This window comes from Lathyrus oleraceus, chromosome 1 (assembly GCF_024323335.1).
Source record: "Lathyrus oleraceus cultivar Zhongwan6 chromosome 1, CAAS_Psat_ZW6_1.0, whole genome shotgun sequence".
In the NCBI taxonomy this organism is placed as follows: domain Eukaryota; kingdom Viridiplantae; phylum Streptophyta; class Magnoliopsida; order Fabales; family Fabaceae; genus Lathyrus; species Lathyrus oleraceus.
In genome coordinates, this window is record NC_066579.1 from 199,437,180 (window position 1) to 199,459,663 (window position 22,484).

Below are 22,484 nucleotides of genomic sequence, written 5' to 3' on the forward strand. Positions count from 1 at the left end.
ATCAGATGGGAGACCTTGAATTCCACCTTTGGTAGTCATATGAGCATCAATAATAGATTCATCTATACGCAACAGATCAGCAATCTCTTGAGAAGAAGGAACTCTCTCCAAGCCACTGAACGGAAACTGGTCTAGGATAGGTATGCCCACAAGATAGGCATACTCCTCAAGCGTGGGAAAAAGCTGGAAATCCGGAAAAGTGAAGCAACGGTACAAGGGATCATAGAACTGCACCAACACACTCATTAGACCTTCATCCACTTGAGTAGCCAGGATAGACAGAAGCTTCCCATGACGAGCCTTGAATTCCAAGGGATCTAATACATAGGATGTCAAACTCCTTAACTCTTTCAAGTCGGGTTGTCTGAAACTGTACTTCTTTGTATTCCTTCTTTGCTTATCCATGTCTGAAAATTTGCAAATAGACCTCTTAAGTTCCTTGAAAGTTTTCTCATTGTTGATGATATGGATGTGTATGAATGCATGAATGCATGGATGCAACAATCACACTCAAGGATCAAGCAAATAACACCACACAAAGGTCATGGGATGGATCAAGTCATCCTTAATATCAATCATCCATTTTGGTGGATTATGGTTTATACCTTATCAACACCCAAGTTTCGTTGATATTAAGGATACACAAGAACGGATCAACCACGAATCAAGGGTTTGTTGCGAGTCACGAGCATGGAGTCTTGGTTAAGAACCACCCAAAGGGAGTGTACTAGGGTTTAAACCTGCCAAACATGTTCTACAAGAGGTTCCCATAGTCATCATCCCATCTTTCGGATTTTATCGGATAAACGACTACTCGTATTCCAAAAATATTCTCAAGAGAGACTCTTATAAGTGTAGTATCGCGTAACAATCGTATCAAATCTTACACTTGAACGATCTTCGCACTACGTCCTAAAAATAGGCCAAGATGGGCGTGGTAAACTAAGGTCCTTGGCTTCTAAGGCATATATTGGAAAGTGTAATGCCTAACCACGACTACTCGTGTGACATTATTGATCCCAACATAACCTCTACCAAGTGAATGGTCTTACAAGTCAACTTGCTAAGGAATAACTCCACACAAGTCAACAAGACTATGCCATTCTCCTATCCTAAGTGCACTCGAGTTCGGGTATAGAACTCATCTCACGAAGATCACCAAGCATACAAGGAATTAATATTCAAACAATTCAATCATTACATACAATACAGTAATCCCAAATTGCACAAAAATATGTCACAAAGCAATATACCATACAATACAACAAATATGAAAAGTATGCAAAACCCACTAGGCAAATGATATTCCCCAGCAGAGTCACCACTTTTCTGTAGCGGGGTATTCGTTACCATTAGAGATATTGACTAAATCCAAGGTAAACCATACAAGTCGAGTCGCCACCGCACTTCTATTTATCTAAAGGAATGGTTAGAAAGCGAACAAAAACCTAAAAGTTTTATCGAATCAAAAACTAGTAAAAATGTCAGAGATCTGGGTAAGGGGGTTGGTTATGCAATGGGAAGGTTTTAAGCACCCAAAAGATCCTAGGTACTCCTAGGGAGCCCTTTTCATAAGTGTTAATCTAGTCTAAAGGGTGTAGGTATATCTAAAGTACTATTTACTAAAAGGAAGGTTAAAAGAAAATGACTCGCAAGGATGTCGCATACACTGCCTACGTATCTCATCTGAGTATGAGAATCAGAGTCTTCGTAGCTCGGCTACCTATGGGTTAAAGAGAATTGTGCTCGGTAAGACGTCGCGTCTTTTGCCTACGTATCTCATCTGGAATGAGAATCAGAGCAAAACGTAGTTCGGCTAACTAGGGGTTAAGGATTGCCATCTGAACATGGACTTACAAAAGAGGACACCAGCTGTGTCAAAGGAGGGTGGGCAGTGTGTTCAACGTCCTAGCAGTAGGTGTCGCAACTCGCTAAATCGAGTCTTAGGCAGTTACCTCTTTGCAATAGAACGGACTGACATGCCACAAGATCGGAGACGCACGGAAGGTCTAAAAGTGGGGAAGCTCTGCTCTAGAGTTGTCGTGCAATATGGACCTATGTGTTAGGATTTACAAAGGGGAACATTTACCTAATGTTAGCATGCAAAGAATGAGGGAATTCTACCTATGTTATCATACAAAGGGTTCTACCTAATGGGTGCTACCTAAACGGAACAAGAGTCGACGGATGGAGCGCGGAGAGGAGTTACGGATAAGGGTAGATGGCGATGCCAGAGGCAATCGACTTACAGGTAAAATGCGATGCCTAAGGCAATTGACTTACAAGAGGATGGATGAATGCGTGTTGGTTCTGTTAAGTTTTGAAAATGATTACTCGACGTTGGATCGAGCTTTTGATCTTATTTTGAAATTGTTATCGGATGTTAGTTTTAATTCTTGTATTAACAGGTGACTAAAGAAGTAAAGAAATAAATATTATACACTTTATGGGAGAGGGGTACATTTGTTATGAATGGGGATTGTTCATGGCAAACAAAGAATAAGAATATATGCCTCATACATCATACCAGTAGGCAACAGTTATCAATCAGATCGGATAAATAAACAATATATAATCAAACCAAAGAATCAAATAATGGAGCATTTAAACAATGCATGGGAGTATGAACATGTTAAATAATCAAGCAATAGAAAGCATGAATGAGAGAAACAAGTATAAAAGATAACAGATGAATCAAACATATGAAAATATGCACACGAAGGGTCCACTGAATAATTTAATCAGGAAATGAGGTAAGGACCAAATAAAATCAAGGTAAAAGGCCTCTAATACATGGAATATGAGATGAACGAGGGAGGATCAAAAGATCTCTTCAATTGCCATAAGCAATCCCTAAGTCAAACATCGATCATAAAGAAGTCAACTGAAAATTCAAGTCAACTTAAAAAATAACAAATAAATAGCAAATTAATCAAGAAAATTGTGAAATATTTTAAAAATAATGAAAATAGGCACGTGAATTAATTAAAACAAAACATAGGTCAAACCAAAAGTCAATTAATAAGACTAGGTTAGAAATAAATAAGAATAAATAGTAAATTAATCAAGAAAATTATGAAAAATTAAAATAAATAAGGTGGGATCAGGACATCATCATCCCCCAAAAAGATTTTAAAAATAATGAAAATTAGCACATGAATTAATTAAAATAAAACATAAGTCAAATTAAAAGTCAACCAACCAAACTAGGTCAAAAATAAATCCAAAATAAATTGAAAATGTGAAATAAAATTCCAAGAAAAGGTCAGGTTTACCATGAGACAGTGGTAAACCTTCATCCCAAAAGTCAAATGCTAACAATAATTTTAAGTCATAAAAATAAAATCAATAAAAAAAGTGTGTTAAAATGGACCATTTAGAATAAATAATTAAAATAAAATATTAATATTAAAAAAATACGAAAATAAAAATTATATAAAATTTTAAATAAAACATTAAGAAAAGTGAAAAATATTTTTGGGTAATTTTATGGAAGAAGAAAATATTTTAAATAAGAAAAAGAAATATGAAAATGGAAGGATTAATGGTGATGAACATGGTAAGCAAGCGTAGATATATCAAAACATGGCCATGGAAGAGATGATTATCTAATGGAAAATAGAAGTGGAATATAATTTGATATGTGATGAAGCTTTGCTTACTTGCCACGAAATTCCAATGCTCCTTTAGGGTTAGGGTTTCAGCTTCTTAAATAGGATGGATTAGGTGTTCTCATGGGCTTTTTAATAAGTGATTTATCCATAAGAATAAAAGTATGAAGTGAGGTGTAAAATGTTGTTATTTTGGGCCAAACTTAAGTGAATGGATGTCCAAGGCATGGCCAAAAGAGGTAAAAAAAACATGACTGGTTTGTGCAGCATGCTTAGAAAATCTGATTGGGCCAGCCAGGCCCAAAATCTGCCTAGAAAATCAAGTCATGGTGCCCACTTTAAATGAATGTATCTCTCAAACCATGGATCCAAATGAGATGATTCCAAAAGTATGTGAAAGAGGACATGGCAAGGTACAATTGTTGTAAAGAAAGTATTTTCAAATAATTCCTTGAAGTGCAAGAAAACTGGCCAAGAAGTCTTGACAAATTTTGAAGATTTTGGACTTAGAATTTTTTTTAAGTGTCCTAAAAAAATGTCTCACTTTGACTAAGCATAACTTTCTCAATTCTAATCCAAATGGAGCAAACTGTATATCTCTAGAAATCTTGGAACAATAGCAACAACGTTCATGTTGGAGAAAGTTTCAAATGGAGCTTTTATCTTGATGCAAAATGGGCTTAAAGTGAGTGCAACGATCATGAAAACTTGCCCTAAATGGAAAGTCAACCATTTCCAAATTAAGTAACTTTTCTAATTCCTGATTAAATGATGAATCCATGATCCAACCTTGATCAAATTTCACATGTAGGATCCCCTAGGCATGGATTTTGAGATTCCACTCTCAAAATGTCAGGAGTTGACTTTTCTGACCCCACGGTTGACTTTTCCCAAAATGTCGTATTCCCGATTCCATTGATCAATTGAAGCACTTCTAGCTCAAATAAAGAGCTGATTTTTTGTATGTAGACCCTTGTGGACATATGGAGGGCCATGGAAAAGAGTTTCACCCAAATAAACTGATTTTATACCAAACCCTAGTTTTAGGGCAAAATGATCAGGAACTGATTGCACTGATTGCCAATGGATCTTTCTGAGATAATTGTGAATCTTCCTAGGCCAAGATGCCTCTCTAATCATAACATGGATGAACTCCTCTACTTCCAACCAAACATTGCCTATTGCAGGTAGCCATGAAACCCTAATTTCTGATTAAATCCAGATGAACACTATGATAGCTTTGAATCCTTCACTGATGAACTGAGGACCATAATAAGATACTTTGACCCCCCTGAGACCCTTGAGACTTGTATACTTAGAAAATAAAGTCCAATTCTCAATCTTGCTTTGTGTGGGCTCCTTCTGTTAAGGAGTGATCGATCAAAACCTGATCTCCATGTCACTAATGCAGTATGCAATGAGTATGACCTAATATAATGCTAATGAAGTGTAAAACATAATCCCATGCTTCCAGGAAAAATGAAGGGTAAATTTTGGGGTATTACACAACTACCAGCCAAGTGATAACTTAACAAAGGTAATAAACCAAAGGAAAGAAAAATATTACCTACTATCAGCCGAGTGATAACTTAACAAAGGTAATAAGCTCAAAAGGTAACCTACCAAATGTAAGAGGAATATTACCTACTATCAACCGAGTGATAGCTTAATAAAAGGTGATAAACCGAAGGAAAGATTACCAACTACCAGGTAAGTGATAGCTTAACAAAGGTACCTAACAAAGGTAAGAGGAATTTTACCTACTATCAACCGAGTGATATCTTAACAAAAGGTAATAAATCGAAGGAAAGATTACCAACTACCAGCCAAGTGATAGCTTAAAAAAAGTGACCTACCAAAGGTAATAGGAATATTACCTACTATCAACTGATTGATAGCTTAACAAAAGGTAATAAACTAAAGGGACCAAAGTTTAAACCAGGAATAAACTGGAGAGAAACGGTTAAGGAAGAATCAATCCAATGGTGAAATGAACTCAAATGGGGATTAATTCCACCCAGATGATGAAGTAGAAAGGAAAACTAAAACAAAACCTTCCACGAGAATTAAACTCTGCAGGGAATAGAAAGGTGTAACAATAAATTTTTTGAGATTAAGCTATCGATTAACTTAACTCGCAAAGCAAGAGTCGCCACCGCACTTTTATTGTTTCCAAAAGAAAATGGAAAAAGTACGAACAAAACCAAAAGAAGTTTTAAAATAAAACTAATAATGAGAACAAGTGTCTGAGGGTTAGTTATGCAAAGGAAAGGTACTAACACCCTAAACATCAATGGTACTCCATGGAAACCTCTTTGGAATTGTGTACATTTTAGCTTGTAAAAGGGGTTGTTTGTTAAAAGATTGGAGGGATGGGAAAATAATCATTTTTATTATGATTTGGTGTTTGCCAAGACTTTTGAAGTCTCATGCCTACGTACCAACAAAGTGCAATGGAGGATCAAAACCTCGTAGTTCGTGATAAAAATAATAAAGGGAGTTTGTTTTGATTTATTTTTATGGAAATACATTTTGTCATTTTAAGGAGAATACTCATCTAGTCACCCACAGGTATGAGAACTTTGCATCATCTTGAGAAGGGATCCAACTTTGATAAGGATCAACAAGTATGCCACTAGCTCCCACAAATGGAAAATAATTATCATCAATACTATGAACATAGGAGAATTATAACTCAACTATGGAAATGACTTGCGTATAATGCCTTGAGAAAAAGTTTAAAAGGAAAAATGAACAAGGGTACAAAATGGTTTGAATGAGTTAGGAATTTGTTAGTCTTTCGAAATTGGTCTAAGTATGCTTAAGATGGATTGACATTTATTAAGAAAAAGGTTTTGAAAATCACTTAAACAAAGTCAAGGTTTATTGAGAAAGTGGTTCAAGTTAGAAAGAAAGAAGGTTTTAAAAAGAGTGAGGAGATTTTGAAAATTAAAGAAGGGGAGGAGAAGAAGAGACTATCCTAAAGCAGTAAAGTAAAAGCTAAAGAAGAAAGATCCAACCAAGAGATAGCAAGCTTTATGACATAAGTCAAGCAAGAATTCCCTCCTTTGGATTAAGCCTCAAGCAAGCAAATAATAACCCATGCATTAGATCCAAAGTAACCAAGCCAACTCTTCACAGAGAAGTCCAAAGTCAAAGGTATCAAATGGATTCCAAGGTCTTAAGCCACAAGTACCAAAGCAAAGGTCAAGATCCTAATTCTAAGTCCATAACTCCACAGAGATGCCAAGGATAGTAACCACAAGTCCATGAATCAAGATAAACAAGATCCTTTTATGGGTTTTTTACTTAATTAATGTATTTTAAAAGAAAATGAAAGTCCAAATGGACAAAGGAAAAAGAGCATAAACATAAACAAAAGTCCATATGGACAAAGAGCAAATATGATATAAGATGCTAAAATAAAAGCATAAAGTAAATAACAAGAAATAAAAACGCATGAAGTAAATGAAACTAAAATAAAGTTAATATAATAAGATATCAGTAATTATTAGTCAAAGAAGAAAATATGTCTTGGTCATTTTTTGGATAACACTCAACTATCCACTCATAAGCATGAAAATATGAGCCTATACATCATTTATGAGAAGGGCTCCCACTTGGATAAAGATTAATAAATATGCCACTAGCTCTCACAAATGAAACAGGAGCAACATTCTCACATAATACCATGAGGAATAGGAGACTTACAATTTGACTTATAAAAACGCATTTGCCATTGGGACAAATTTAGCACTATGTTAAGCAATCGTAATTGGACTTATGTAGAAGTCACAACTATCTGGGGACGGTCAATAATAATATTTGTGTTAATACATGCTAGAGAAATAATATGTAAATCATCCTCCTAAAGATATGCCACACAAGAAAATAAAAAGAAAGGGGATGATCAAGCACAAAGGCTAGGAGGATGGTCCATTAATTCAATCCACATTTCATGACACTTAGAACAAACTTATGCATCAATCCAAAGTACCTTAAATGATTCATGATCACTTAGAAGGTAGATTTGAAATGATGAAAGCTCATCAAGCATCAATCCACACATCATGAACAAGATGGACACAATTCATCCAATTGATTAAAGGGAAAACAAGGAGATGAAGAAGAAGGAGACAAGAGAAGTCACACTCAAATTGAACCACAAATTTATTCAAGTCATCATCAAAATCAATCATCCATTTTGGTGGATTAAGGTTTTCACCCTATCAACACCCAAGATCCATTGAGTTTGATGAGACTTGAAGTCAAAATCATCATGATCCAAGGCCAAGAGAAGTCCACAAGGTCATACAAATTTAAAATGCAATTTAAATGAAATAAAAATGCATAATTGGTATTTTTAAATGATTTTTAAAATGGAAATAAAATGAAAAATCCACAAAGTCTTTCAAAATACCAAATAAATGGCCAAGTAAATTATGGAAGGTTAGAAATAAAATGAGAAATATAAAATAAAATTTTCAGAATTTTAAAAAATAGAAAAATATTTTTAAACCAATTAAAACAAAGGAGAAAAGAGAAAATTCATAAAAAAAATAGAAAATTAATGAACTAAAATATGGAAAAATAAAATTCAAATGAAGAAAAATAAAAGAGAATTTTAGAAATTACTTTGGGATTTTTTGGATAAAAAATGAAATTACTACGATTTTTTAAAGAAAAAGCAATTTAAAATAATAAAATAAAAAGAATTAAAATCAGAAAAAACCAGGAGCGTTGGATCACGCCTTATTAATTGATGTGGCATATCCAACACTCTAAATGATGAGAAACACGATGGAACACGCTGCAAGCAGAACACATGATCCAATTTGAATTTAACCGATCAAAACATTTCAAAATGCCAATGTGTCTGGTCCAAACTCAAACCACCTGAGAGATACTCCAGTTGTCTTCTCCGGTGAGCTCTCACCGGAGTTTAATCATTTGGTAACTTCAAGACACGAGACCACCACCATTGTGATCCTCTTCTCATCCTGAATTAAACCTCATGCCTCAAATTCATTTATGTGAACTGAGCAGAGGGAATTTCAAAGAAGTTTCAGAAACAAGCAAGCCACGAAAAATTAAATTAAATGATGAACACGGTCAATCAACACCAGATAAGTTAGGGGAAAGTGTAGCGGTAAATTCATGATCATTAAGCTATGGATAGACTTAACGTCAATAAAAACAGAGTCGCCACCGCGCTTTTATTGTTTCCAAGAGAAAAGGGAAAAGTACGAACAAAACCCAAAGATAATAAGTTTTCAAATCAAAACTAATAAAATGCCAGAGATTATAGGTAAGGGGGTTGGTTACACAGAGGGAAGGTGTTAGCACCCAAAGTGCCCTAGGTACTACTAGGGAGCCCTTTTTGTGTGCATATGTGTTTTGGTATAAAATGATGTTTGCAATAAATAGAGTGTGGGGATGAGAAAAGAATTCATTAATTATATTTTTGTGTTTGACAAGACCTTCGGACTTGTGCCTAGGTACCAACATAAAAATGAGGGATCAAAACCTCGTAGTTCGTGGTATCAATTTCAGAGTGAGTTGCTTTTAACAAAATTTTAAGTTTAAAAGAGGCACAAAAAGGCATAAAAAGGTTTGAATGGGTGTTAGTTCTTTTTTTATTTTGAAAATTTTTAAGTCAAGTATGGTTAAATTTATTTACAAGTTTGATTAAGAAAAAGAGTTAAAAAATGCAATGGTATAAGGCAAAAGTTTCTAATTTGCAATAAAGGACAAAGTTTAGAAATCACAAGCAAAGAATATTTTTAAAAGGAGGGAGAGATTTGAAATTAAAGAAATGGGAGGAGAGGAAGAGACTAATCCTAAGAAAAAATTAAAAGTTAAGAGTTGAAAGATCTGACCAATGGGCTACAATCCAATAGACAAGAATGTCATATAGAAACCCAATTTCCCTTGGACTTTAGAATCAAGCAATATAAATACACAAATAGCAAGATGAAGAGCAAGGCATCAAATAAAGATGGCCACATCCAAGCTAGCAACTTCATGATCTTCTTCATAATCTTCCATGTATCAGATGACTCGGAGATAGGGATTAGACACAGGTTCAAAGTAACAGCTTCAATAAGACAATGTAGCAACTCAAATGGGATCTCAATACTTGCATCAGATGAAAGTTCACTTCACAAGCACTTGGTTTCATGAAAGTTGGCATTGGCCAAGTCCTTTTGCATAGGGAGTGTTGCCTAATTCTAAGTCCAATGTCTCAGATCAAAACCAACAGTCCACACAAATTATTTTAGGGTTTTTATTGTTATTATGTGCATTAAGGCCAAAAGACCACAAAACCAAACAAGATACACAAACAAGTATATACAATCACAATATAATCACAAAGTAAGGCTCAAGTGAGCAAAGTGAAAATGACATTAAAATAAACAAGTTAAATGATATGAATATGGCAAATGAATAAAGACTTGAATTTAAAGTACATAAAAGTAAAGAAGCTTGAAATTAAATGTTAGTTAAATGTTAGTTGATTAGAAGTTAGTATTGCTTTTGCTTTTTGTTGTTTAAGTCATTCTTTAGAGAACACTCAACCCACTATTCACAAGCATGGATCCTTGAACCAAGTCATCTCCCAAAGGAAGGAAAAAAGGCCAAGTTTCCACACAATACCATGAAAGGGGGGAGACTTACAATCTCACTTACTAGAATGCTATGCCTTTTGTGTCAAAATTTAGCGCTACGTTAAGCAATCGTAATTGGACTTATGTAGAAGTCACAACTATTTGAGATCGGGCAATAGAAATTTTAGTGTTAATGCATGTTAGAGATATGGTATTGTGAACCATACTCCTAAAACATACCACACTTAAAAGAAAATGGCAAAGGGGTGGACCTAATCCCATCCATACTTATGTTGATTTTGCAATCAACTAGCCTTAGGATATAGAGATATCATAGGTCCATGAAATGAATGAGAATAGAATGGGATTGGGATGAGGAAAGAGGGGAAATGAAATCAACACAAATTGGTCAAAAGATGACTTTTATCAAATTAAAATCATTCATTCATTTTGGGAGATGAAATGTACATTTCATCAATCCCCTAAATCCAATGATTTTAACTCAACAAAGTCAAATCAACCTTGACCAAGGTCCAACAACAATAGTCAAACTCAACAAGTCAACAAAAATAGCTCAACACAATTTATTTGCAAATAAACAATTAAAAATCAATAAAAAATGCATTAAATTAAACTATGGTTGGTCAAAATCCTAAAACCTCATTAAAACACAAAATAAACGGCCATGAGATTTATGATAGGTGAAACAAGGTCAAAGGACCTTGGAGAAAAAATTTCATTATTTTTGGAAACTTAAAAGTATTTTTCAACAATTAAAAATATGCACAAAAACAATTAAATCATGAAAAATATTAATAATGATCCAAAACATAATTTTAATACAGAAAATGAAAGAAAAAAATTATTTGAATTTTTTTGGTGAAAGTCCCATATTTTTTGGATCAATATTAAAATTAATATGAATTAATGAAAATAAAGCAATTAAACAAAAAATCAGAAAATGCAAAAATACGTGGACCACTTGATCTCCCTCATTAATTGAGGTGGCAAATCAAGTGGATGAGAGAGCGCGTTCCATGGTGATCCTTAGTCAATGTGCCACACGCATGGTAATCAGTTTAGACGCTCGAGATTAGAACAACATGGATGGATCCTGTGGTCTGGAGACACGTCAACGCATCGCCGGAGCCAGAGCTCCGGTCTTCTTCTCCGGTGGACCTCACTGGACTGGTCTACCCTCAACCATCACCAAAATGAAAAAGGAGGACATGAATTTAAAGTAAAAATGCTCAGGAGCTCAAATCTGGCCTCAATTTTACCTAACTCCAAGTATATTGAAAGATACAGGGAGTTGAAATTTGAGGATCATGATATGAGTTGCTTCGATTTGACCTCAAAGCAACTCAATCTTGTTGCCTACATTGGTAGGACTTCAGACAACCAAGAATCAAGAAGAATTATGGAGAATTGAGTGAGAATCGAAGAGATGAAAAATTCAGAAATTCACCTTAACTGCAGGTTCAGATGGACACGATCTTGCTCTCAATTGTGCTTGGCCTTGCTCTGGATGCTTGATAGAGTGGAAATGGATCAAAGAAGAAGAAGGACTCTTGGAGTTTTGAATCTCAAAACAGTGGGAGATTCAAACTTGATTTTCAATGAAAATCCTCAAGGTTATCCTTTGAATATGGAGGTTTAGGGTTGGTGATTCCAAGCTGGTGCGTAAGGGTCCCCAATTCAGAGTGAAAGAGCTTATATTTATATCTAAAGCCTTTTATATTTGCACACTTCTTTCAAACTTTCAAAAATAGCAAAATCCCTTTGCACGAATGCATGGGTGTGTGATAGGCCCATGTAATGATTCATTCAGGTCCAAAATCATGTCCAAGCAATGCTGAAGTCTGTTAACAAGCCATGCATTTGTGTATGGAAAATGGAATTTCAAATATGCCAAATGGTCATTCAACTTTAAGCCATGCGCAAGTCACTCATACTTTGTCCAAATGGGATGAATTTGAACTTTTTGGAAAGTTTAGATCAAGAGGAACAACTTTCATGTTGAACACTTTTTAATTTAAAGCTTGGATCATGATGAATTTTGAGGTGGAAGTTTGGAAAATGAAACATATCAAAAAAAAATCTAAGTACCAAGCCATATGTTCACTTCTTCCACCTTGAGTAACTTTTTCTATGGACTTAAAATGAGAAACGTTCCTTCATAAACTTGTAGCTCTCTCAAATTCCTTCAAATTGGTCACAAATTTGACCTCATTTGGATTTAGCATGAAGGAGTTATGCATTTTAGAAGTTGAGGAAAATCACGTGTTCAATGGTATTGGCCCAAAATGACCTATAATGTCTCCTCATATCACATGCATTTAAAAGTTGAATTTGCTTTTCCTCTAGACATAAAAGTTGAAGTAGACATCTTGAATTTGATGATGCAACTTTAATGGATTTCATCTCATAAAAATTGAGCAAGTTATGGTCTTGGGAAGTTGACTTTCAAATTAGGGTTTAAACAAAATGACCTATAATCTTTCACCATAAAAAATGACTTTCCAAGAAAAACTATATCTAGACATCAACATGAAAGTTGTTTGTAATGTCATTTAGAGTAACTTTAATCTTGTAATAATTTTCATATGACAAAAAATGTAATAGATAGGGTCTAGGGAACCCCAGTTTTGATCAGTTGACTTCCTCTGGTCAACCATCATGAACCAACTTGCTAACTTGCTATTCTCTTGACTTTGGGGACCCATGGAGGATAATATATGCATAAGATGATGAAATGTGAAGTATCCCTTGAAATATTTGATCAATTGGTGAAGAAACTTGTTGAATAAGTCACACAAGATACCTGGATGAACTAGGGTTTCCAAGGCAAACAAACTCCAAACTCTTGATGATTTATTTATCAAAATAACATGTGAAGATCATTGGGAGCCATATATGATACTTATAGACACAGTAGACCAATTCTTGATTTAGATCCTTGCAATGAGGGTCTTAAACCCTGGATATGAGCTTGATAGATCAAAGGTGAGCATGTACACTACCTACAAAAGAGTTAGATTATACAATGACATATTTTTGGTATTTTGGTTAGTAGAATAAATAAAAATGAAGCATGATACAATCAAATGGTGCTTGGTGATTTCTCCCAATTTAAACCCAATGAATGAGGGGTAAAGAGAATGTCAAGGTGTGATCTCAATGCTAATGTATATGATGAGAATAGCATGAGGGATCTTAGGGTCAAAATTGGGGTCTTACAGAAAGAATCAGAGAGTGAAGGACTATATTATGGTAACTTGTTTGAGTTCAAAAATGATACTCATAACTACCTTATCCATATGGTGATCAGAAGTTGATGAAGCTCGATTTGGTTGGAGCAATTCAGAAGGTCTCGGAGCTTGGGAATTCTTGCAAAAGTTTCATAGGATGACAATGGAGCTAATAGAATCAATAAAATGGATTTAAACTAACTAAAACTCAAAACACGATAGTTGAATTTTTTGGAAAACATTTCAAGTTGCAGTAGGGGTTTCTTGGCTCTCCAAAGCTTGGAAATGAAGGAAACAAGTTCCTCTATTTATAGGGAAGCAATTGGCGATCTCATACGTGCCAAATGATGCTCAATTCGTGCAAAACCAATTTGCTCAGAATGTGTGGAAAGTGTGAATTGCAATCCATCAAAACTCAGCCAAGTGATGCATTTTAAGTGTCAATTAACTTCTGGAGACTTGATTAAACATGTTTAGGACCAAAGCATTTGCTAATTTGTCTTGGAATTGAGTTTAGTCATGATCAAATATCGGGCAATGGTGATTTCTTCAGTTTCAAGTCACCATGTTCAACTCAATGGGGCATCCTACTCAAGAGGCTTTTTTATCCCATTTTGTTTGCAACGTGTTAACATCATGGCCAAGATTATAATGAGCCAAGAAAGGTTGCATTTGGATATTTGAGCACAAAGTAATGGTGTGTTGAAGTTCGCATAAAATATTGGTTCCATAACTTAAAAAAGTTGGCATAAAATATTGGTCCCAATGAATTCCATGGCCTTCCAAGCAGAATTTGACATTGGTCCTTGAAGCAAAATTGTAGAGGGTATCACCAATGGCATTGTGAAAAAAGAATCAGCTCCATATTTTGAAAATTGAAAACTTTATGATCTTTGAAAGTTGGCAAAAAGTCACTTGAAAATATGTCAAATTTCACTAAGTCCATAAATGACCTGTAATGCCTCCAAACTTTTGATGATCCTCCAAGCATAATTGAATCTTGTCATGTAAAGAGAAGTTGTATAGGGTGTTAAGAAAAGTCAATTGAAAAAGGGGAATTCAAAAATGTTGAGAATTGAAGGAGTTATGATCTTTGGAACTTTGACTTCAAAATGTTGACTTTTAGGTCAAACCACTTGGAACAAGCTTGTACACTTAGATTTTTATTACATTCCAAAGAACATGGGTGATCATATGAACTCAAGATGAGGTATCCTTGATTTCCTCTTGATTAAAAAGCTCAAAGCTTGAAGTTTCTTATTGAAGAAGGCATGGAAATAAACACATGAACCTTTTGACTTTCCTTGAGAAGTAAGCAACTAAACTTTGAGACGCTCTTGAATTGAGGAGACCTACCTTGCACAATAAACTCAAGGGAAGCAAAACATATTTTTGTTATTTTAATTAGTGGTTAGATAATCAATGAATTAAATAAACACAAAAGTAAAAGACAGAGGTGTTATGTGATCTCTGCAAGAACAAACCTAAAGATCGATAAAGGGGAAGGATCAAAATGTGACCTTGTTTGTATGCAAAAGATGAAAATGAGACGTGGGATCTTAGGGTTAAAAATTAGGGTATGACAGATGCCCCTATTTAAGTTTCTTCAATTTGGAGATATGAAGGTTGGAATCTTCGTCTCAAAAAGATTGGAGAGACTTAATTATTAAAGACCCAATTTTTGGCCCTAAGATACTACAAGACGTTTATGATGTGATATGAATGCAAACAAATATCTTTGTGGGGAATATAGCGCCATAAGAGACAAAGAACTACTAAAGACGAGAGGAGACTGAAAATCTGCAGGGGAAAGATGATCTCAAAAGGGGGTACACAGCTGGGGACAAATAAAGTTTCGCAGGAAAAAAAGGAAAAGCTCGAAATAACTGATTCATGGTTAGAAAATAAACTAAAGACCCAACGAGGAAGACTTAACAAAGTAAGACTTCACCGGGGAAAGGAAAACAACAAAAGGGGGAAAGGCCGACTCCGTTAAGAGAGGAATATTACCTACTATCAGTCGAATGATAGCTTCACAAAGGTAATAAGTTCAAACAGAATGATTACCAACTATCAGCCAAGTGATAGCTAAACAAAGGTAACCAATCAAAGGTAAAAAAAACTATTACCTACTATCAGCTGAGTGGTAGCTTAAAAAGGTAATAAGTTTAAACAAAATGATTACCAACTACCAGGAAAGTGATAGATTAACAAAGGTAACCAATCAAAGGTAAAGGGAACTATTACCTACTATTAGCCGAGTGATAGCTTAACAAAGGTAATAAGTTCGAACATAATGATTACCAACTACTAGCCAAGTGATAGTTTAACAAAGGTAAAGGGAATTATTACCTACTATCATTCGAGTGATAGCTTAACAGAGGTAATAAGTTCAAACAAAATGATTACCAACTACCAGCCAAGTGATAGCTTAACAAAGGTAACCAATCAAAGGTAAAGGGAATTGTTACGTACTATCAGCCAAGTGATAGTGAAGCTAGCAGAAATATATCTGAATGTATCGCACACACGAACATACAACAGAGTCGCCATTGAGCTTTATTTATTCCCGAAGGAAAGGGAAAACATCGATAAAACCCAGGGGAAAGAGATATGCTAGGTAAGGAAGTCGGTTATGCAAGAGGAAGGTATTAGCACCCCTAACATACGTGGTATTCCTTGGGAACCGTTTTGATTTTTCTGACTCGAATATGTGTTATATCTAAAGATTACTCGCAAAAGAATGAGAAAAGGAAAAGAAATAGATAAAGTGCTCAGTCAGAATTGGGGCCCTCATGCCTATGTATCCTTATAATGCAATGAGGAATTCAGAGCTCCGTAGTTCAAAGAACTAATGGTGGGAGATGAAAAGAATTATGATAACAGTATGGTCTAAACCAAAGGATTAGTTGTTTGAACTCCAACAAGGGGTGAAAACATGAACCCAAGAGTAAATTTGCTTTTACCAATATGTGGGCTAGCATGGCTGCTGCTATAGGGTATTGTCAAAAATACGAAGAAGTAAGTGTTTGGGAATGATCCAAACAGCTATTGGTTCACAAGGTGACGCAATATGGAGCACAGAGAGGTAGTGTATTTGGATCAAAGATAATTGGTGTATCACATGGAATGAATGAAGGTAGAATACGAGTGCATCATGGAGATGAACGGAATGAAGTGACCAAAGTCACAAAATTGAGTATTTGGTAACAAGTGACTGAATAAGTGTAATTTGAAACTGAAGATCAAGGTATATTGTAATCCATAAGAGAAATGGGATTTGCACCATATAGGGAAGGTGGCACGAACCACAAGTGAGGGCCTACAACACGGTATCACTGTATGGTTGAGCCAAAAAAGAAGGAATTAAATGTTTGGGGACAATCCAAACAACTCTAGGCACAAATGCGGACTGTCGCTATATCATCCTAAAAGGGTATATATGGAATTCCAAAGAAAAATGTATTTCGGTATCAAAGAAATGATACGTCACTAGGTGAACGGTTTATGATCAAAGGTAGATAATGGGTAGTGAAAGATATGAATGGTACCCTGAGGCTGAAGGAAGAATAATAAATAAGTATGCTCAGGGAGGATTCGAACCCTTATGCCTACGTATTCTCATTGTGCAATAAGAAAATCAGAGCAATCGTAGTTCATCCTTCTACGACTGAAACAAAAGGGAATGAGATTGATGTGCCAGGGTACACTACCCTTCAAGGCTGAAAAGGCGTGCCAAGGTTCATGACATTCTAGGCAAGGTATCGCTACCAGAGTTTAAAACTGATGATGTCAAGGAACTGAATTGCCAAGGTTTACCACCTATAGGTCGAAGAGAATCAAGTGCCCGAGTCTACGACTCTCAGGGCTGAGAATTGAATTGAATAACCAAGGTCTAACACCTCACAAGGTAAAAGAGACAAATATGTCAGAGTCTACGACTCTCAAGGCTAAGATCAAAATTGAATAGCCAAGGTTTAACACCCCACAAGGCAAAAAGAGACATATGCCAGAGTCTATGACTCTCTAGGAAAAGATCAAAATTGAATAGCCAAGGTTAACACCTCACAAGGAAAAGAATGGTTCCAGAGTCCACGAATCTCAGGGCAAAGGACTGGATTAGATAGCCAAGGTTTAACACCTTCTAGGAAAAGATTGTGCCAAGGTTTAACACCTTACAAGACAAAGAATCTGCCAAGGTTTATCACCTTCCAAGGTAAAGAATTGATTAGAAGAGGGTGTACAACCACAAGTTGCTAATAGAAAAAGATGTTCCACTATTGGGGTGTTGGAAGGTTGACGCTTGTTTGAAGAAGAAGACTTGTCAATTGTTCGATACGAATTGCACTAAAGTGTATGAACAAAAGCGAATACCTTGAGCAACTAGGTCTTTCGTCCCGCACCCAAGGATATTCTAGACAAGGATATGAATTATCCACTCTCATGATTCTTTGTTTCTTAAGGCTCATAACGTGCAATTTGAATCAACATTAATAAGTTGCTGACAGGAGATCCTGCATGTTGATCCTATTGATGTAATGCCATTTGTTGTACAAGAAGACTCGACAATCATGTAATTCAAATTGTGCTAAAGTCTATAAATAGAGGTGAATATGATAAGCCACAGGCCAAACGTCCTGCACCCAAAGATATCTAGAATGAGTGTAGGAAAGCTCCAGTCTCATCCCTTCTCTATTGCTTAAGACTCGTGCCATACACTTTGAATTATGATTGATAAGTTGTTGGTGTAGTCTTTTGCTTGTTGCACTAATGCTTTGTGAAGAGAGACTTACCAATCGTATTATTCGAATTGTGCTAAAGTCTATGAATATAGGTGAATATGATGAGCACTGGGTCATTCGTCCCATACCCAAAGATATTCAGAATGGGGGTAGGAACTCTCTGGTCCCATTCCTTCTCTATTGCTTAAGGCTTGTGCCGCACACTTTGAATTATGATAGACAAGTGTTGATGCCTTTACAGTGCTTGAGAAGTAGTCCACCTTGCTAGCTATGCTGGATTGGTGTTGACTTAAAGTCTTGATTTTGCATTTGAACCTTGAGGTCTTTAGCTCCTAAGATTCAGCATATCCACCATAGCTTGAGCGTGATGAACTTGCCATATCAAGTGATAAAGGGTCTTTTGATCACTTGAAATAGGCTTGGGGCTTACATCATGATTACAAAGGATTTGGTTGACCAAAGTGTCCTTTGGTCAACACTATTCATAGGGCTTGAAAATAGTAGTTGACTATATACAACATCCTAGTGAATTAATCAAATAATGAAATCAAATGATTATAAGTAAACCCCAAACTAGGGGATCAGATCAAAGTCATGATTTTAACAAGATTCACATGATGATTAATGGAGCCTAAACAAACCCTAAGTTAAGGGATCGTACACATTAAGAACCCTTTAACACAAAGGGGTAATACAGTCATTGCCAAAAAAAAGGTTTATCATAGAATTAACCATCATGATTAATTAAAATTAATTAAAACAAACTAATTAGAATTAAAATGTTAATTCATAAGAAATTAAGCTAAATTTAGTTAACCTATTCCTAAATTTCACACATTATTTTATAAACCCAAGTGCAAAAATCCAGGATACAAATTAATCATAATTAATTCATAATAACTAATAGTTAATTGAAATTAAGCCTTGGTACGGATACTTATGTGGTACAGGAAGCAACCAAAGAGAGGGATGTGCAGCGCACCAGTATGGGGTATAGGACATAAGAGTTTTGTTGCTTCCATGAGCACACGACCTGAACCGAGTCTCTCATCGTCTTTGTATGTTGAAGCAGAACGAAAATACGCTCCTGAGAAGGCTCTTATGACGGTGCAATTTGTCGGCGTCCCTTCGTCATCATCAATGGCATCGTGGCTGCAATCCACTGAGTGTAACCATCATCCCAAACTGCGCGAATCTTCACTCAATCCACAAACCTCGAATTGTAAATTCGTTATGGAGGATCCGAGTTCATCATCAATCGCAATAAGCCTTCTCGAGCGTAACAATGGAGACGAGATATGGTGTAGGATACTTCTAGAATCAACATAAATTAATAAAGCGAGTATCCACGGAAAACGTACCAGAAAGACTCCGGCACGGCGGTTCTGATGCTAATGCCTTCGTAGGTTATGCCTCTCCACTCTTTTTCTTCGTTTCGCTTTTTGTTCTTCTTCTTCTTACTTCTGAGTTTGCTAGGTAGAAAACGACACTCTTCGGTTGCAGGAAGAAAATCTCGAGCCGTCGTGTCGAAAACCAAGTTGCAGAAAGGGAATCTTCGGTTGCAGATTTGAAACCTCGAGCTGCAGAGTAAAGTTTTCAGCTACAAAATAAAGAATTCATATGCAGAATATAAAATCTAGATGCAGCATGAAAGAACTCTGATGCAGAATGAAGGTTTTTGGATGCGAAATGAAGAAAAAAAATGCAGGGTGAAGCAAATCAGATGCAGAATCCAAAACTCTCCCCCTAGATCGTTGCACAGGTGTGTTTAAATAGTTAAATTTGTTAGAGATTCAACCTCAAACTCCTTTGAAATTCACTCTAAATTAACTTCAAATGCCAAAAACAGTTAGCTCCTTTTAGGTTAGTTATGCCAGCTGGAAAAAAATGCAGTTAGAGTTAGTTGTAAGTGCAGGATAAGTTAGTTAGAGACTACCCTTCTGTTAGTTGCAGTAAGTTGGGATTCAAATTTTTCTACTATGACTATTAGGATTCAAATTTTGGTTACAAGTTGAAGTTAGGATTGAAAAGCCAACTGTTATGAAATGTTAATTGTCAGTTAGTTGGTAAATCTTTCAATTAATAGTTAGTTTTAGGTTAAATGGATATGTGAAGTTAGTTGTTGATTGGAAAGCAACAGGTCTGGAATTAGATGTGAATTTGCTTCAGTCAATGACTGAATATTGTTGTTCACTAATTGTCGAATACGTCTGGCCGAATGTAATAACTTTGTCGTCTTAACGTGCGCAATTTGAATGCAGTGTGTGATAGTCTATGCGTCTGTTACATTACACCATCAAGCAAACTAAGAGTGGCAGCAGCTGACATGGTTGATGATGTACCTGTCTTAATCGATGCAGCCGCAACAATCGCAGTAACAACTATGGTTGCTTTCATTGTGTCTGCAAATGGCACCGTGAACATCTGTGATGGAGAGTTCTTGAGACGGTGCTGGGGTTTCCAAGTCAAGCGGCATAAATATGGTGTTGGCACCGGTCCGAGGTACACATAATGCACCTTCAATGTTAGTGAAAGAATTCAGAGTTATTTTGGAAGTTTTGCTTATTTTATTTCACAGGGAAGTTGGTTAGTGAGTAATTAAATTTGAATATAGAGTTAGGATTGGTTTAGTTTTAGTTGTTAAGTTGGTTGGTTAAATTATAGAAACAAAACGTTAGTTTTGTTTGGATCATTTTAATTGCTTTTCCTTAACTATTGAGTGTCGGTTAATGAGCTGTTAAATCGAAATTCATTTCTGTTACATGGAATCGGTTTATAATTAATTGTTATGCTATTATGTGATTGTAGGACGACTTGATTTGATTAAACTGATAGCTCACTTTGGTGTTGCCGGATCTGTTGAGTTGTTATTATTGAGTAGGTAAGCTAAGTCGAACCACTGGACTGTTATGGTTATTGAATTGATGTTGCATTGGATATGCTTGGTTATGTTAGAACTTATTAAAAAGAAATTGTTACGGGATATTTTGTTATAGTTAGTTTGTTTTAGAACGATGGTGAAATTGTTGTAGCATCTGCGCATAATGGTGGCTTGTCCAGATACCTGAACTAGAAGATTAAGGTCTAAGGACCTGTTGCGGCTGTAACCCATAAACATTGATCCCTAACATGTTGACATATACTTGATAGATTGTTTTGGCTAATTTATTAGTTGATAGTTATTAATATGTTAGTTAAAGCTAGGAACTAATTTGAATATTGAATTGTTGGACTGTTAGCACTTGGTCACTTATCAAACTGTTAGGTTGTTGACACATTGAATGTGTGTACTGCTATGTCATCATGTAGGTCTGCTATGCTCATTCAATTAATTGGATGATTGCATTAATTATACCTGGTGCCTCATCAGTGACTCACGCTGCAGTTCCAATTGTAAACCAGCTAGCTCATTTTCTAATATTTGAAGATGGTGGTCTGGGGGACCAAGAGATGGAATTGTACTGACTGTGCTAGTCATTGATTGTTGCTGAACTGAGTTCAATTCTGCTCTCAATGATGTTGCATCTTCTTCCGCAGGATATTGCTCCTTTTCTGCTTTTTCAATTGTGTGATTTTGGATTTACAGGTTACCATGAAATAGTGGGTTTGGTAGCTTTGTTATGGAACTTAGATCATGTATAAATTAGGATTGTAGAGTTTGGATAATGAATAATGTATAGATGATTTTGTGTGTAATGGTTTTGATAAGGATTTTGATGGACAAATGGATATTATTTATAGGTTATGGATGCGGTGCTTAAATGGATAATGGATATTTAAACTAAAAATTGAAATAATCAATTTAAAAATCAAAATCCAATTAAAATGAAATATCAATTAAAATCAATTTGAAAATCCAATTAAATTCAAATTAATTTAAAATTAGAATTAATTTGATATTAAATCACTTTGAAAAATCTAAAGAACACTAATTTAAAAATTAGCATCAATTTGATATTTAAAATGAATTTAAAGAATCTAAAATTCATTTGAAATTAGAATCAATTAGTTTAACGTTTGAATTGTTTTGAAATTGAAATCAATCAATTAAAAATTAAATTGAAGTTCCATAATTAATTTGAAATTAGATTTAATTTGAAATTAAAATTGAATTGAAGATTAGAATCAATTAAAATCTAATTAAAATCAATTAAAATTAATTTAAGATTAGAATCAATTTGGAAATTAAAAATCAAAGCACCATGATGGATATAACAAAGATGTGAGTCAAAAGGGTATAGATAATTATCGATGTTACTAAAATCGAGACAA

The 22,484-nt window shown here is 35.3% G+C and overlaps 1 long non-coding RNA gene across 3 annotated transcripts; it reads left to right on the plus strand.

The window, feature by feature from the left end:
* The first annotated feature begins 19,156 nt into the window (after window positions 1–19,156).
* LOC127127370 (uncharacterized) lies at window positions 19,157–21,957 on the plus strand. 3 transcript variants are annotated; one of them, XR_007805333.1, is made up of 5 exons: window positions 19,157–19,618; window positions 19,689–19,974; window positions 20,474–20,714; window positions 21,021–21,093; window positions 21,522–21,957. It is a non-coding gene; the product is annotated as an uncharacterized LOC127127370 (long non-coding RNA). The 3 variants fall into 3 exon arrangements; XR_007805334.1 differs by having other exon boundaries at window positions 19,157–19,614; XR_007805336.1 differs by having other exon boundaries at window positions 19,157–19,614; window positions 19,693–19,974.
* Window positions 21,958–22,484: the final 527 nt, after the last annotated feature.